Source organism: Arvicola amphibius, chromosome 4 (assembly GCF_903992535.2).
Source record: "Arvicola amphibius chromosome 4, mArvAmp1.2, whole genome shotgun sequence".
Lineage (NCBI taxonomy): Eukaryota > Metazoa > Chordata > Mammalia > Rodentia > Cricetidae > Arvicola > Arvicola amphibius.
The window spans coordinates 13,979,894-13,996,868 of NC_052050.1; the positions used below are offsets into that span (position 1 = coordinate 13,979,894).

At 44.2% G+C, this 16,975-nt stretch overlaps 1 protein-coding gene across 7 annotated transcripts in view; it reads right to left on the reverse strand.

Moving 5' to 3' along the window:
- The window catches only part of Helz (helicase with zinc finger), a 142,560-nt gene extending 126,249 nt beyond the window's left edge, over nucleotides 1-16,311 (reverse strand). For 5 of the 7 annotated variants that reach the window (XM_038326182.1, XM_038326185.1, XM_038326181.1 and 2 more), the window contains exons 1-3: nucleotides 16,270-16,311; nucleotides 14,902-14,956; nucleotides 8,038-8,094 (exon numbers count right to left, since the gene is read on the reverse strand). The gene's annotated coding sequence lies outside the window, so the exon portion shown is untranslated. Of the gene's footprint in view, nucleotides 1-3,020; nucleotides 3,079-8,037; nucleotides 8,095-14,859; nucleotides 14,957-16,269 lie in introns of all 7 variants that reach the window. The other 2 variants (XM_038326179.1, XM_038326180.1) reach the window with 2 other exon arrangements.
- Between the last annotated feature and the right edge of the window lie 664 nt (nucleotides 16,312-16,975).

A 16,975-nucleotide genomic window follows, 5' to 3' on the forward strand; every position in this document is an offset into this window, starting at 1 on the left:
TCAAGTTTATCAACCACATTCCATTGAGAATTCCTTCTCTCATAATGCAGTAATGCTTCGAAACTCCAAATGCTTAGCAAAGAAAAATGTTTTAGTTTTGTGTTTATTTGTTTATTTAAGACAAGCTCTCATAAGCCATAGCTCAGGCTAGCCAAGAACTCATTATGTAGCCCAGGCTAGTAGAAACTCACAGCAATCCTCCTGCCTTGGCATGAACCGCCACATCAGAACTGTAGAAAATGGTTTTTTCTCTTTATTTGTTCTTTGTGTCTTTTACACCGTGCATCTCCATCTCACTCATTCTCTGTTCCTTGTCCTTGCAACCTCCCCGTGCAAAATAAAATAAAGTACAATTAAGAGAAGGAACAGAATCAACCTTGTCATGGAAGCTATAGTTTCACACAGTTAGTCACACAGTAAATACTTTTTTTGTTTGTTTTTTGTTTTGTCTTTTAAGACAGGGTTTCTATGTGTAGCCCTGGCTGTCAAGGAACTCATTCTATAGAACAGGCTAACCTCGAACTCAAAGATCTGACTGCTTCTGCCTCCTGGTGCTTGGATTAAAGGCATGCGCCACTACCGCCCAGTGTCAGGAAATGTTTTAAATGCATGAAAGAATAACTTCTATGATCTGTTTGAGTAATTTCTTTTAATAGGAGCTGAAATTGAGCCAGGTAGTGGTGGCACATGCCGTTAATCCCAGCACTTGGGAAGCAGAAGCCATTGAATTTCTGTGAGTTTTTTCATCTACGTTGTTCATGCTACTTTAAAAAAAAAAAGAAGAAGAAGAAGAAAGAAAGAAATCAAGCGAGAGGCAGAGGCAGGCAGATCTCTGTGAGTCTGAAGCTAGTCTATAGAGGGAATTCCAGGACAACCAGAGCTACACAGAGAAACCTTGTATCAAAAAACTAAAATAATAATAATAATAATAATAATAATAATAATAATAATAATAATAATTCTGGAAGAGAATAAAGCAAACCAGGCCACTTTCCTCCTGCACACAAAATCAGTGTCATGGGATCACTTCTCACATATGGTTCACTGCAGGTGATGGGGAAGAAAAGAGATGAGAGACAACACTGAAGTGGAAGTGCTGAGCAGCCAAACACTCCTCTTCCCACATTTCTGCATCCACAAGTTTCCATAATAGAAATGCCTAACATTACTAACTCATCATTCTCACCCAGGTGGTAGTGACACACGCCTTTAATTCTAACACTAGAGAGGCAGAGGCATGCAGATCTCTGAGTTTGAGGCCAGCCTGGTCTACAAAGTGAGTTCCAAGACAGCCAGAGCTGTTATAGAGAAAAACCCTACACACAAAAAAAAAACAAAAACAAAAACAAAAACAACTCATTGTTCTCTACACTGCCAGATCTCCAAGCACAGATCCCAGGAAGACCTTCTGTGTTTCCACGATGAGACAAGAAGCAAGTGCTCCACTGTATAGAGGTATATTATTTGTGTTTTAATAAATAAAGCTTGCCTGAAGATCAGAGTGCAAAGCAGTCACACTAGTCAGCCACACAGGCCAGGGAGTGGTGTCTCACACCTTTAATCCCAGAACTCGGGTCTCTGAGTTCAAGGCCACCCTGGGCTACACAAGACTAAATCTGTCTAAAGGCGAAACAGAGCTCACACAAAGGTGCTCCCAGCACTTGGGGTCACATGACTTTAATTCCAGCAATATGGCTGGGCGGAGAGAAGACTTTAAGGGGGAAAAGACAGGAGCTCACTGGAGTGTGGGGTGTGAGAATTCATGGAGACAGGATCTCGCCCCTTTGGTCTGAAGATTTGGAAGAAGTAAAAAGTATCTCTAGTTGTTAGTTGGCTGCTTTGCTTTTCTGATCTTCAGGCTGAACCCCAATTATCTGTCTCTAGTTTTTATTATTCATGCTACATCATTAGGAATCTATCCCCATGTTTACCTCAGGCCCCCAACCATAACCACAACCTCACCTGATTTATACTTAGGATCCCTATACCTGCATACCCTCCCTCCACCTCCCAGACACCACCTCTCTCCATCTCCAAAATACTTCTTAAATCTACTACTGCTTTCCAAAACTGCCATCTTAATTCAAGCCTCATCATCCTTCACTTAACTGCCATGAATCCAACCAGCCTCTTGTGCCTCACTCTGCTTCCTACCAAGCCACCTGCTCACACCATTCTGATCATGGGCAGCACCACCTTCCACTCCAAGCCACTACTACCCCAGAACCCATGTAATTAGAACATGCAGTTCCCGCTCTGCCCCAGGTTTCCTTCTACACTCTTCTTCCAATTGTTCTTCATCTTGTGACTTACATGCCACCCTTCAGGCTGTAATGTCCCATTCCCCCACCAAGTCCCTAAGCACTTCATCAGAAGACCTCATCTGGTCTTTCAGTTCCTGTCGCCTGCATTCCCTTTACAAGACAGTCCACTCCTCTCCAACAGAAACTACAGTTTTTCTTCCAATTCTCAGAACAGAGTTTCCCAAAGCGCATGCTGAGGCACAGGCATGCCATGAATGAAGTAGGGATGTCATACCATAATGGTATCCTCAGCCACAAGGAACATCAGAAGACAGAAGCCCTAACTGATTAAGCATCAAGCAGATTCCTCCTTCACCCCAGTACATGCCTTTGTGATATCTGAAGTACTCAGGTGACACAACCCTGCAGTGGAAATATCCATTAAGCACTTACTAAGGTGAATCTTGGAATCACAGACTATCCCCCTTCGGCTAAAATCCCCAATATCACTTACCACTCAGACTATATCCTCATTACAAGCTTTTTCAATGAGCTCAGTCTAGCCATCTTCCTAACAGTTATCCATTAGCTGGTTATACTTCCCTTACCATGCAAAGCCCACATTAATTTTGATTGCATAATAATGCAAAAGAAAAGGACAAAGATGACTCAAACAGTTAAACACAACATTAAAGGTCAATGAGATACAAGAGTCATTTTATACTACTAAATCAGAAGAAAATGTTTACAAAAACCATGAACTTCTATCCAACTTACAGTCCAAGAGGAAAATCTGTATTTGCTAGCAGTACAAACTGGCATGACATCCTTGGTGCTAGAGTAAAACAACATACATCAAAATCCATAAAAACATTCATTAACATAAATATCCTTCAACATAATAGCATACTCCAAAATTTATACTAGAGATATAGTCAGAAGGTGTGTGTGAGTGTGTGTGTGTGTATTCCAGAGGTCCTGAGTTTAATTCCCAGCAATCACATGGTAGCTCACAACCATCTAGAATGGGATCTGATGCCCTCTTCAGGCATGTAGGTGTACACGCAGACAGAACACTCATACATATATCTTTTTTAAAAATGGCTAACTGAAAACCAGCCAGCAACATAAATAACTAATGCAAAAAGAGAGGCATACATAATGCAGTTCAGTTGGTAGGATGCTGGTCTATCATGCACAAAGCCCTAGGTTCAGTTCCCACAGTGTGGTAGCTACATATCAGGAGGTGGAAGCAGGAGAGAAATTCAAGCTCATCTGAGGCCACAAAATGTGTCTGAGGCCAGTTTCCATGTGTAAATTAAAATTGTAAAATTTCTCACCCTGCCCTTGGTTTGTTTTTCCTGTCTAGCCAGCCATGGCTGTCTCATAACTTGCTGTCTTCGTTTGCATCCAAGTGCTGGGATTAAAGGCATGCACCACAATTCTCATCTTAAAATTATGGAATTTATAACATGAAATGTTCATCAACATCTAATTAGTTTTTAAAGCATCAAAATATTACATATCGTAGCTTAAACCAGATCAGTGCCTAGCCCAATCATCATCAAGGAGGCTTTATCCAGCAGTTCATGGGAAAGAAGCAGAGCCCCACAGCCAAACACTAGGTGGAGTTTGGGGAACCCCTCAGGAGAGGGACAGGAGGGACTGTAGGAATTAGAGGGGTCGAGGACACCAGGAGAACAAGGCCAACAGATCGACTAAGCAGGGCTCACAGGGGATTACAGACACTGAAGCATCAAACACGGAGCCTGCAAGGGCCAGCACTAGGACCTCTGCATGTAATGCTGTGGTCAGTTTGGGGTTTCTGTGAGACTCCTAACCATGGGAGTGAGTGTGCCTCTGACTCTTATACCTGCTCTTAGGATCCATTTCCACCTATGAGGGTTTGTGTCTAGTCTTACTGTATCTTGTTATGCTGTGTTCAGTTGATATCCCTGGGAAGCCTGCTCTTTTCTGAAGAGGAACAGAGGAATGGTGGATCTAGGGGAGAGGGGAGGTGGGAGGAGGGCTGGGAGGAGAGAAGGGAGGGGAGGTTATAGTCAGGTAGTCAGGGTGTATTTATGAGAGAAGAAAAAAGAAAAGAGAAGTGAGGAGAGGAGAGGAGAGGAGAGGGGAGAGGAGGGGAGGGGAGAAAAGAAAAGACAAAGAAAAAGAAAAAGAAAAAAAGAAAAAGAAAATTCCAGGGGCTGGGAAGATGGTTCATCAGTCAAGAACATGCACTGTACCTGGCAGTGGTAGCGCACACCTTTAATCCCACTCAGGAGGCAGAGGCAGGATCTCTGTGAGTTCAAAGTTAGCTAGTTCCAGAACACCTAGGGCTGTTAAACAGAGAAACCCTGTCTGTCTCTGGGGGAAAGAAAAAGAAAAGAAGAAGACCATGCCCTGCTCTTATAAAGGACCAAAGCTCTGGTTCCAGCACCAATGTCAGGTGGCTCACAACTGCCTATAACTGCAGCTGCAGAGGAGCTGTCCCTCTGGTTTTCTTCTGGCCTCTATAGCCACCCACACACATGGACACATGTGTGTGTGCACACAGAAACAAACATAATAAACAATAAGATAATTGTAAAAAAAAAAAAAAAAAAGAATGCTCCAATACACCCAGGAAACAAGTGTACGAGTGTCTGGACTGAGATCCAGGTCCCAAGAACAGAACCACCCATCCCTCTGGCGGGCACTAACACAGAGATTGTGTGCACCTGGCCAGGATGACCACACACCATGGCTACCTCCACCTCAGTTTTCTTGTCCTTTTTTTTTTTTTTTTTTTTTTTTTTGAAACAGGGTATATCCTCCTGCCTCAGCTTTTCTAATGTTGGGTTGGTCTATTAGATTTTTTTAAATATTTTAACAATTTATCTACTTTTATTTTATATGCATTTGTGTTTTGCCTGTATGTCTGTGTAAGGATGTCAGATCCCTGGAACTTGAATTACAGACAGTTGTGAGCTGCCATGTGGGTGCTAGGGATTGAACTTGGGTCCTCTAGAGGCGCAGCCAGTGCTCTTAACTGCTGAGCTCTCTTCAGCTCCCTTTTTAGATCTTAGAAACAAAGTCTCACTATAGCTCAAGGTGGCTTGGATTCCATATGTTGTCCAAGTACCTCATCTAGTAATTCTCCAGTCTTCCCAAGTACTGAGATACAAACACGGCCCTCTTTGCCTGTCTCCATCTTAGTTTATCGAGGACCAATAATTTACCTCAAATAGACTTCTAACCCTCTCCACATACCTACATGAGATGAATGGTGCAAAACGCACACATATTCAAGAGACAAAGAATAATCACAAGTTACTGTAATGACTAGGGAGCCATGATCACGTGTAAACTTCAAAAATACACAGGTTTGCTGTGTTCATGTCTCTAGGAGTCACAAGAACATTGTGCTGACTCAGCAATGGGCTGTCACAATGAAAAGACAGGTTCAAGGACATATCAAAGAACCAGGGAGGAGGAGGGGAGGGGATGGAAATTTTTAATAAAAAAATGAGGGGAAAAAAAAAAAAGAACCAGGGGCCAGAAAGTGTAAGTTAAACAGACAGAAGATCCAGGTGTGGTCGCACACTCGGCTAATACTAATTCTCAGGAGAGGCACAGACAGCAAGAGTCCAGGTTTGAAGTCAACTTAGTCTATATTGCAAAAATTAATCAAAGAGAAAAGAAATGTTCATTTACACACAGTAAAAATGACTAAAAACTCAAGCTTATACCAAATGATAAAAAGTAGCCAGCAAGTTCTTATAAATATTACCAACCAGAGTTCAAATGGCAAGATAGCAAGGCTTCCTGGAGAGGAGGATGCCTAACAAAAGGCTAGTACTGAAAATAAATGGAAAATAAGTTTAGAGCCAGTGACACCTAGTGCATCTTGTGTGCTCACAGCCTGAGGGCCCAGCCCAGAACCAAAATAAGAAATCTTGGTGCTAATGACCTATTGAAGAACACTAAGTCTTCCAGGAGCTCGGGATATAGTTACAGGAGAGTTCTTGACTGGCATGCACAAGGCTTGTGTTCAATCCCTAGCATTGCAAAAGAAAAACCAGGAACGAAACAGGGATCCAGGAAGACCAGGCTAGATTCGCCTGCTTTTGCCCCCCCACCATCCTCACCTCCAAATGCTGGGATTAAAACTGTGAAGTTTATAACATGATAAAAGTTTTTAAAGCATCAAATTATTACAAATCATAATTGAAAGTATGAACATTTTGAAATGCAATGCCAAAAAGAAAAGCTACTGTTTCTGGGTAATAAACCCAAACACTGAACAATTTCAAAACTAAGAAAGTTTGTTAAGATATAGACAGATAGATAGATAGATAGATAGATAGATAGATAGATAGATAGATAGATAGATAGATAGATATTTTGCTGGCCTAGAACTTGCTATGCAGTTGAAGCTAACCTTGAATTCCCCACCCTTCTGCCTCAGCCTCCTGGTTACTGAGATTTAAGATACATACCAAGCACACCTGGCTCTCTACCTTTTCTATTGTAACATCAAAGACAAAGAGAATGGACCAAGAAGATAGGCTAACTCTCTTTAGTTAGTAGGCATTTCAGCAAAATGTAAATAATCTGAAAGGTTGATAGCGCTAAATAAAAGCAATATAATCCTTGGGAACAAAGTCCCACCTTTTGTTTCTACTGGAATAGTCTCAGTATCTCAGTCCTCCAAACTGATTATGAACATAACAGACATGTATTTTATACAATCATCCACACATAGTCATCCATGACCCAACATAAAGAGTAGATATTGCGGAAAGCAGCTCGGAGTTTAGTCTTCAGAACACAAGGTGACTAGCACTTAAGAATGCTGACATAGAAGCTGACAAGAACCCCCACCCCCATCACAGGAGACAAACTGAGCCTCAGTGCCCTTACTCACTCAAAACCAAAGTGCAGGAAGAACCTCCCCTCCCACTGCCCTTGATCTCTGCGCACTAGTCCGACAGGGCAGCAGGAAGTGCCTTGAGCTATCTTTGTCTAATCTGTGCAGAAGCAGCCAACTCAGGTCCTACAGCCCCAGGCTGCCTGCTGTGGGCGGCTGTATCATTCCACCCTGCCCCACATCATCTTTTCCGGCCAGACTTGTCAAGATGGAGTCTCCAAACATCACCAAGGTACAGTGAGTGACACATAGGTATAAAAATGTCACAATGAGGGACAAGAGAAATGGCTTAGCAGTTAGGAGCACTGGTTGCTCTTCGGGAGGACCTGAGTTCAAGTCCCAGCAACCACATGGCAGCTCACAACCATCTGTAATGAGATCTGATAACCTCTTCTGGTGTGCAGGCAAACATGCGGAGAGAACACTCATACATTAAAAAAATAACATTTAAAGAAAAAGTCATGGGGGCTGGAGAGGTAGCTCAGAGATTAACAGTACTGACTGGTCTTCCAGAGGACCCAGATTCAATTCCCAGCATCCACATGGCAGCTCACAACTGTCTGTAACTCTAAGATCTGACATCCTCACATAGACATACATGCAGGCAAAATGCCAAAGCACATAAAATAATTAATATAAGTGGTGGGCAGTGGTGGCACACGCCTTTAATTCTAGCACTTGGGAGGTAGAGGCAGGCAGATCTCTATGAGTTTGAGGACAGCCTGATCTACAGGCAAGTTCCAGGACAGGGCCCAAAGCTACAGAGACACCCTATCACCCCCCCCAAAAAAAGTAAAAAGATGAAGTCTCTCCTGTCCCTTCTTCATACATCATTGAGTATTTTTCTCCTTTGTAACACTCTCCTAAGCCATCTATACTCACCTGCAGTTCACTGCACTGGGTATCACCCAAATAGCCCATCAGATCTTTTTATAATTTCTGAAAGAGAGAAAAAAAAGAAAGCCTTTAAATACCACAGATTGGCAGGCGTGGTAGCACACACATGTAATCCCAGTACTGGAAAAACTAAGGCAGGAGAGTCTTGGATTTGAGGTCAGCCTCGGCCATATATCAAAACCCTGTCTCCAAGAAATACACAACAAAGAAAAATTATCAATCGCTACATCATTTCAGAAGCATCTGTATTCACTATGCACAGCATCTGGCCTCTCTGTCCCCAGTAACACAATCAGATCTAGCAGAACCAGCCATGGACTAAAGGCCCTGACACAGCCTCTAGACATAAAAGCTTTCCCACTGCTACTGCTGAGCTGCGCAACCTCAGGCAAGTCAGCTTCTCCAGGGCTACATCCCTCATCTGGAGTAGAGTGCTGGTCTAGCATTCATAGAGACTGAGTTCAATACCCAGAACTGGCATGGTGACACAGGCCTACAATCCCAGTACCCAAGAAGTAGAGGCAGGAGGATCAAAAGTTCAAAATTGGGAAAGGAAAGACGTTTCAGCACTTGCTGTTCTTTCAGAGGATCAGGATTCAGTTCTCAGCACCTACATGGTGGCTCACACCATCTGAAACTCAGTTCCAGGGGATCCAGAGCCCTCTTCCTTCTCCAAGAGTACCAGACATGCATATAGTACATACATACAGAAAAAACATTCATATACATAAAATAAATCTGAAAATTTTTTATTTAAAAAAGTTTAAGTTTATGCTCTAAAAAAAGTTTATGCTCAGCTACACAGTCCAAAGCCAACCTGGGCTACACAAAACTCATCTCAAAAATAATGAAGAAAAAAAAAAAAAAGAAAGTAAAACTAACCAGAAAAAAGAGCAAAGTTTTCCAGAAAGAATACCATCAACACTATTCAATGTTCTTCTACTATGTTAGTTCACATTCAAGCCTAAATTCCTTCTTCCCAAAATGGAAATAACTGTCTTGTAAGATGCTAGACAATGGACCCAACGGGTTATAAAAAGTCCACAGTAAACATATGGGGACCTTATCATAGAGTCCAATGGGGGCTGGAGAGATGGCTCGAGGCTAAGAGCTCTGGCTGCTCTTCCAGAGAACTTGGGTTCAATTCCCAGCACCCACAAGGCAGATCACAGCTCTCTGTAACTCAGTTCCAGGGAATCTGACATCCTCATACAGACATACATGCAGGCAAAATATCAAAGTATGTGGAAGAAATAAATAAAAATTTTAAAAAAATCTAACAATGGTAGTAGGGCGTAGTGGCATATGCCTTTACTCCCAGTACTCAGGAGGCAGAGGCAGGATCGCTGTGAAAGGCCACTCTGGTCTAGAGGGAGTTCTAGGACAGCCAGAGTAATGTCTCAAAACACAATAAACAGATGAATGGATGGATGGATAGGTAAGACAGACAGACAGACAGACAGACAGACAGACAGACAGACAGACGATGAGCAAAATAAAAACTTACCCAGCCTGACCTCAATACTAACTGTCTAAACATTTAATAGTTTGACAGTAGATTGCCACTAATGTTTAACGTCACAGCAGAGCAGAATAGACATCCTTTGTCTAATTCAACAGCCATGCATTCTGGATTTCTCTCTCCTACTGTTGCCAATACACTTTAGGATCAGAGGGGTCTTCCAAAACCTCAATGACACCCAGCTCTTTACCAAGGCCATGCAGAAGAGGGAGACTGAGTGAGAACAGGGGCTTGGAGGAGGGGGGTTTTGTTTTTAATCTTTTTCTTTTTTTGGTTTTGGTTTTTTGAGACAGGGTTTCTCTGTATAAACAGCCCTAGCTGTCCTGGAACTCATTCTGTATTCTGTAGATCAAACTGGTCTCGAACTCACAAAGATCTGCCTGCTCTGCCGCCCTAGTACTGGGACTAAAGGCATGTGCCACCACCACCCAGCTAATCCTTTTCTTATTAATATGGGGGGGGGGGTGAACAGTATTTATGTCTGTGTAAATGCCACATGTGTGCAAGTACCACAGAAACCAGAAGAGCTGAAGTTACGGGCAGTTGTGAGCTACCCACGTGGGTGCTGGGTACTTAACTATTCTTACCCACAGAGCCATCTTTCCAGCACCACTCTTAGTCTTTGTTGTATATACTCAAGTGTTGCTCAATTTAACTTACCATATGCATGCATGATTTCTGTGCAATTTTTCCAACTATATTATTTATAAATATACCTGACAGGCTGTGTTTACAAGAATTTCCAGCATAAGGTATATTTCCACAAAGAAAAGTGAAAAAGCAAATTCAGACGTGATAAGAAAACTGAAAATATGGCACAGAAATAAAACTCACAATCATTCACACTTCAGAGTGGATCAGTCCAAAAATGTGATGCGTACAGGAGAGATGGCTTAGTAGTGGGTAAAGGCACTCGCTGCACAAGACTGACACGTGAGTTCAGTCTACAGATCCATGTGAAGTTGGAAGGAGAGAGCCAACGCCAAAGTTCTCCTTTGGACAGGCACATGTATACACGAACACTAAAACTTTTAAATACGTATGTATATACATTCATAAATATATACATATATATGATAAACTAGACTTTTTATTCAAAAGCTAGACAAATTCCAGTTTCACCAGACTCCCTGTTCTTAGAAAACGGACCCAGAATGATTATAAGTATACAGAGTTGATAAGACTTTAGATTTAAATTGGAAACTTTCAATTTCTTTCAGCTGACTGAAAGTGTAACAAATACTTGACAGATATATATGTACTTACATGTGTGACATGCAACTGGTCTTCATGATTTGTCAGTGATAAGTCTTAAAAAGAGGAATAATGACTATCCGATTCAGGATTTTCAAGGGTTATGTCAGCCACTCCTGAAGTGGCAAGAGAAGGACTTTGTGCCACTGCTCGCTCATGCTACAGAGGTAGCCCTGACACGCCAGTGCCATGAAGAGACAGGCAAGCCGGTGTGACACTCTCTCCATGTTACACTTCACTTGTAGAAAACATTTCAAAACACTACTTAGCAATCCAATTACATTTGCAAGTATGTTTACCTAAGTCATGAAAATAAACAACCCTAAGAACCTTATTGCTTGCAATGGGCCTGCATTTGGATCTGAAGTAGTGAGTGACAGACAATTACAGGCTGATTTGCATTCAGTGGTACTGTCAAGCTACCTCTTAGACACAGGTGTGTTTCTAAGAGTTAGCAGCCTTCCCTGAGGGTCCCTCTGCACTACACTCAGCTTTTCATGAAAACATTACAATCTTTTGTTCCTTTCTAGACTTTTTGTATTTAGTGTGTATGAGTGTTTTGCCTGTACATTTGTCTATGTACCACATACATGCCTGGTGCCCAGGTCACAAAAGGGTGCTGCATCCCCTGGAACAGATGGTTGTAAGTGGACACGTAGATACTGGGAACTGAACACAGGTCCTCAGCAAGAGCAACAAGTACTTTGAATGACTGAACCATCTTTCCAGAGCATATGCTACAGACTTTTTCCTTTTTTTGTTTTGTTTTGTTTTTGTTTTTCGGGACAGGGTTTCTCTGTGTAACAGCCCTGGCTGCCCTGAAACTCGCTGTGTTGCTGTGTAGACCAGGCTGAGATCACTGAGATCCACCTTCCTCTGCCTCCCGAGTGCTGGGATTAAAGATGTGCGCCACCACCCGGCTACACTGCACATTTTTAAGTCTCACAAGGCCCTCCAGAAGCAGGAATGTTTCTTAGCATTTTTGTCCTAGTCACTGAAATGTGTACAGTCCAGATAGCTATACAGACTTTAAAAGCAATGATGGATTCATTTAAGTTATATGATGAAATTTCTTTTTAACAATGGCAAAAGGTGCTGGATGGTGGAGTTGCAGCCTTGAATCCCAGCACTCGGGAGGCAGAGGCAGGCGGAGCTCCGTGAGTTCCAAGACAGCCTGCTCTACAAGAGTTAGTTCCAGGACAGGCTCCAAAGCTACTGAGAAACTGCTGTCTTAAGAAACAAAAATAAACAAACAAACAAAAAAAAAAACAATGGCAAAAGGCAACTTTCCCAGCTAAAAGAGGGTACCAGATTATATTAACTGACTCCTCCAAAAATAACCACCTTATCTAAAAACAGTGCTCTAGCTTACTAGCCAAAAGACAAAGAAGCCATATCTTCAGTCAGTTCAAAGACACAGACTTCTACTCCACTGTAACCTTTGACACTGTGGTATTTACCATTTTAGAATACTTTGTGTAGTTGGAAGTAGTGGTAACACATGCCTTTAATGCCAGCACTCGGGAGGGAGAGGCAGGTGAATCTCTGTGAGTTCAAGGCCAGTCTGGTCTACAGAACAAGTTCCAGGACATTCAGGGCTATGCAAAGAAACCCTGTCTCGAAATATAAAAAGCAAACAAAAAACTTCGTGTGACAAGTTGCTTGATGGTCAACCACTAACTTCAAAGAGAATAACATCTGTCTTCATGTTAGAAACTATGAAAAATGTCTCAACACAATTCAAGCTAAGTAACAGTAGTTCCACAGGATTACCTAGCCTAAGTATTCAATTTTAAACCACAAGTGAGAACATTTCTGGGAGCAAAAGCAAATACTTGGCTCCTGGCCACAAAATTACCTATAGATTTCAAACAAGACAAGAGAAAGACTTAAAACTGGCAGATCTAAGACAAGACTATGCCTCCACCCACACAATGAACATAAACGTAAAACTCTGTATTTGCTCTCCCAAAAGTTACAATTAAAAGAAGCACTGCTGAGTCAACACCAGTGGAAGTGCTGTGTGCTCAAAGAACCTCAGTCTCTGTCTACCTCTTCCCAAGGTCCCCACTCCCTTTGCTGCATTTTAAAGGCAAAGTGTTGACTATATGCCTCAATCTTGAGGGGTTGGGAACACGGCTTATTCTTAAAAAGATGTGCTGCGGGAGCGCCTTCCGCTCCTTCAGCCAATAGCCGCTGAAACACCAACCCACTGTGCTGAAGGAGCGGACAAAGATGTACTAGATATGAAAAATTTGTGAGGATTTCAAAATCTTGATGCCCAAATATGCTGGGTGGGGGGAGATAAACAAATCTGTAATAAATCATTTGACCATATTTAGATTTTTCTAAAGCAGTGGTTCTCAACCTTCCTAATGTGGCAATCCTTTAATACAGTTCCTCATGTTTTGGTGACTGTAAGATTATTTCATGCCCCCCCCCAAAAAGCTGAGCATCTATGGCATAGGCCTTTAATCTCAAAATTTAGTGGGCAATGGCAGGCAAATCTCTCAGCTCGAGGCCAGCAAGGTCTACAGAGTGAGTTTTAGGAGAGCCAGGGTACAAGCAAAACCCTGTCTCAAAGACAAACAAAAAAAAAGAAGAAGAGCAATATTGACAAAGGCCCAGTGTTATAATAGTATATGTCTTTAGTCCCAGAATTTAGGAGACAAAGGTAGGTGGATCTCTGCAGTCTGGTCTACATAGAGCTCCAGGCCAACCAAAGCTACGTAGTGAGATGCTGTCTCAAGAAAAACCAAAACAAAAATACCACTTCTTACGACCATCACCGCAGCCAAAATAATAAAACCACACACATACACCAGCAGCAACAACAAAGTGGTCAACCAGGTGGTACTGGTGCACACCTTTAATCCCAGCACTTGGGAGGCAGAGACAGGAGGATCTCTGTGAGTTCGAGGCCAGCCTGGTCTACAGAGTTCCAGGACAGCCAGGGGTGCAAGAGAAACCCTGTCTCAAAAATTAAAAAAGAAAATGATTTTGTTGCTACTTCCTGCCTATAATTTTGCTACTATTGGGAATTGTAATGTAAAATCTGACATGCAGGCTATCTGATATGCAATCCCCAAAGGGACCATGACCCACAGGTTGAGAAATGCTGTTCTAAAACCACCAGAGGAAGGTATCTTAAGTAGGGAAACTGGTTGAAAACTATAAAAAAACAAGATTCTCCCTCCCTGGCACACAGGACAAACTGTTCACCCACATATATAATGTCCTTTAAATCCAAGGCACTAAACCACAAGTGGTAGCGTACCAGCACTTGAGAGTTCAAGGCCAGCCTTGCCTACTTAGCAAGTTCTAGGTCAGCCAAACCTTCAGTAGTAAAAACCTGCCCCACCCCCCAAAAATTCCAAAGTATTACATGGGATAAATGAAACAAAAATTTGAACTGAAACACCATATAGGACCAAAAATAATGACAGAGTAGTCATATCCCCAGTAAGCAACACAGAACTTGGTATTATCATTTCTGCTTCAAAGTGTTATCAGGCATTTGTTATTCAGTTTTCAGAAAAGAAAAGGATCTGGGGATGTATCTCAGTCATTCTGCATTTATCTAAGATGTGTGAACCCACAAGTTCATACATACCAGTGCCACAAAACAACAAACTAAGTAACAGCATAAGTGATGTGTTTGCTGAAAAGTGTTGCCAATGGACATGGACTTCAAAAAAGTCCCACGAATGGTGGGTGTGTAAACTCATCTACCCAATTGCTTATACTGAGAGTGGCGTGTACTGGGAATCAAAACAGATAAAATCCAGACCATCCAATTAAAGTGACACAAGGAAATTTGAAGAGGCAATCTATAATTACTCCTGGAGAAGACACTGATCAAGGATAGCCACAAATAACATTTGGCTCTAGACATAGCTCCACTATGTGTGAATAAGTTGGAGCCACTCAAAAGGATGGCACAACTTTGCTACCTCTAGCCCTGCCTGTGTCCAAACGGGGAGACTGGTCTACTTGGAAAGTAGTGTCAGCCTTACCCTTGCATTGCTTACCATAGAGGGAAAACAGGGCAGAGTTTTTAACATCAGTCTCACCTTGCACATCCCCCGGCACGGTAGTTCATTAGTGATGAATTACTTCATCCAATTCCTGGGGCAAACAGAAAAGCAGAGTATCTATACAATACCAGTTGGAGCCATTATCGGTATCAAACATTACATCGCCCAGAAGTAAAAGAACAATGGAGAGTTCAAGTGGAAAAAGTTGCAAAAACAGTCCAGTGTAAAGATTTGTGGGGGAAAAAAATCTGTTTCTTTTACATAAATCTGAAAATATTTTCTTTCAGTAACAGATTACAAGTGTTCTTAAATCTTAATAAAGCCATCTTTTCCCCTGATTAGTCTTGCTTTCAAAAATAAAAGGGGGAGAAAGAGGAAAGGGGGGGAAGCTATTCATATGGTGGAGGGAGGACAAAATCAAGAACAAATTAGGCCAGATAATGTCTCCCTCCTTCCCCCCCCACCCCGCTCCTGGAATCCACTATCTCTGGAGTTACACTTTTGATTATATTAATGGCTTGCCTAAAAAGTGTAAGTTTGCCATGAGAAAAAGAATGCCAATTTCGGAGTTCAACAAAAACTTACAAGGTTCCTAACCCAAAAGGAATCTGAAGACTCTGGCTTCCAGCCCTGTCTGAAAGGACCCTCAGCAAAGGCCACAGGGCAGACGACTGAAATCGTTTGGGGAAGAAAAATCAAAGTTCCCAGTTAAGGCTGTGTGTCCAGCCCTTGGAAAAAGAGGCAGACAGAGACAGAGAGACAGGCCTTTGGAGGCCACTTTCTCTGGGAAGAGATAGTGGTTTTGTTTTTGTAGATGTGCTCACGGGCCACGCACGTCCCAGGAGGAGGGTGGGGAGGGGGCCCACAGTAAATCTTGGGCTCTGGGGCGCCCCCCTGACCCACTTTTCGTGGTGTCCCCTTCCCGGGGGATCGCCGCCCCACCCCAAGTGGAAGTGCTAACCCGGAGGGCTGCACTGCGCGCGGCGTGGGAGGCCGCCCGCTCCCCACCCTAAGCCGCGACCCCGGGGGGCGCTGGGCGTGCGGAGACTTCGGGGCGGCCCGTGCCCGAGCACCCTCGCGCGGGCTCCCGGGTCGCCCCGAACCTCGGGCGTGTGCAAGGACCCCCGGGCCACCGCCTGCGCAGCTGGCGCCTCAGCCCCCCAGCGGAAGGGAGAGGAGACTGAGGAGGGGAAGAAGCAGTAAACAGCTCCAGCGTCCGGGCCTCGCCTCAGAGAGAGCCCCGCTCCCCAGGCCCTGCCGCCGGCCGTCGGGACCCCCCGCTGTCCTCGGGGCCGCGCTGCCCGGGACCCGGAGCACCCGAGGAGAGTCCGGGCCTCTCCCCGGATGGCTCTGGAGGCTCCTGAAGCGACCCGGGCAGCGAAGAACGGGGAAGTCAGGACTTACCTGTCATTACTTTCTACGCCATCTTGGATCCACTTGTCAACGTCCCCACAAAGCATTATGGGTAAGAAAGAGCCTTTAAAGTGACTCCCCCCCCCTCGGCCCCCTACTCCCGCCTCCTGCCGCCGGCGCCGCCCCCTCCGGCCGCACCTCCCGCCGGAAAGTTGGCCCCAGAGGCCCGCCCGGCCCCCTTCAGCGCCTGCGGGACTCCGCGGGGAACATCCCCCCCCCCCGGATTTCCAACTGTGCCTTTGGGGTGCTCTCTTATCTCCCTGCTCGGATCTCCCCTATTCCCTATGCGAACCGTCTGCCCCGCCGCGATCCTGCCCGGGCATGCAGATACCCCACTTCTGCATTCAATCAACATGGGGTGTCCTGGACGCGGGTGGCGAGCGAGCCGCTGGCGGATGCATGGATGCATGCAGGGATGCAAGGACGCAAGCATGAGCACGCCTGCGAGCGGTTCCTCAGCCCCGGGTCCTTGCAAACGCTCGCGCTTCCCGCCCCGGGGCATCCGCCACGCACGTCGCACCCGCGCGCGGGGACAGTGCCTGTATCCTGGGAAGCCACTCAGAGGCCCCGGGATTCCAGGAACTCTGTGAACGCCAGGAAAAGCGCAATTGGGGTTTGGGAAGGTTAAGCTAAATGCAACTTTTACCCCGGGTTTACTCAGCCTCGCGCCGTCTCCTCTCGCCGGGTAATGTGATCC